The sequence below is a fragment of the Leptonychotes weddellii genome, unplaced genomic scaffold (genome assembly GCF_054177405.1).
Source record: "Leptonychotes weddellii isolate Sample4059 unplaced genomic scaffold, ASM5417740v2 HiC_scaffold_52213, whole genome shotgun sequence".
Lineage (NCBI taxonomy): Eukaryota > Metazoa > Chordata > Mammalia > Carnivora > Phocidae > Leptonychotes > Leptonychotes weddellii.
This window is the reverse complement of record NW_028019834.1, coordinates 1-687: the sequence shown is the minus strand read 5'-3', so window position 1 is coordinate 687 and position 687 is coordinate 1. Positions and strand designations below refer to the sequence as shown.

The 687-nt window shown below is 57.8% G+C and overlaps 1 pseudogene; it reads left to right on the top strand.

The window, feature by feature from the left end:
• Positions 1-24: 24 nt before the first annotated feature.
• On the top strand, positions 25-676 carry LOC102746053 (PRELI domain-containing protein 1, mitochondrial pseudogene; annotated as a pseudogene).
• The last annotated feature ends 11 nt before the right edge of the window (positions 677-687 follow it).

Here is a 687-nt window from a genome sequence, read left to right as displayed (position 1 = left end):
GATGCAGCGCGGGTGCTCAGCCCGCCCCGGCCGGGACGACGGTGAAGTATTTCCTGGGCCAGAGCGTGTTCTGGAGTTCCTGGGACCAAGTGTTCGCTGCCTTCTGGCAGCGGTACCCGAATCCCTAGAGCAAACATGTCTTGATGGAAGACATAGTGCGCCGGGAGGTGACCCCTGACCAGAAACTCCTGTCCCGGCGTCTCCTGACCAAGACCAACAGGATGTCCCGCTGGGCCGAGCGACTGTTTCCTGCCAATGTTGCTCACTCGGTGTACGTCCTGGAGGATTCTATTGTGGACCTGCAGAACCAGACCATGACCACCTTCACCTGGAACATCAACCACGCCCTGCTGATGGTGGTGGAGGAACGATGTGTTTATTGTGTGAACTCTGATAACAGCGGCTGGACCGAAATCCACCGGGAAGCCTGCGTCTCCTCTACCTTATTTGGTGTCTCCAGAGCTGTCCAGGAATTTGGTCTTGCCCCTTTCAAAAGCAACGTGACCAAGACTATGAAGGGCTTTGAGTACCTGGCCAAGCTGCAAGGGGAGGCCCCTTCCAAAACCCTCGTTGAGACAGCCAAGAAAGCCAAGGAGAAGGCCAAGGAGACGGCGCTGGCAGCTACAGAGAAGGCCAAGGACCTGGCCAGCAAGGCGGCCAGCAAGCAGCGGCAACAGCAGCAGCACT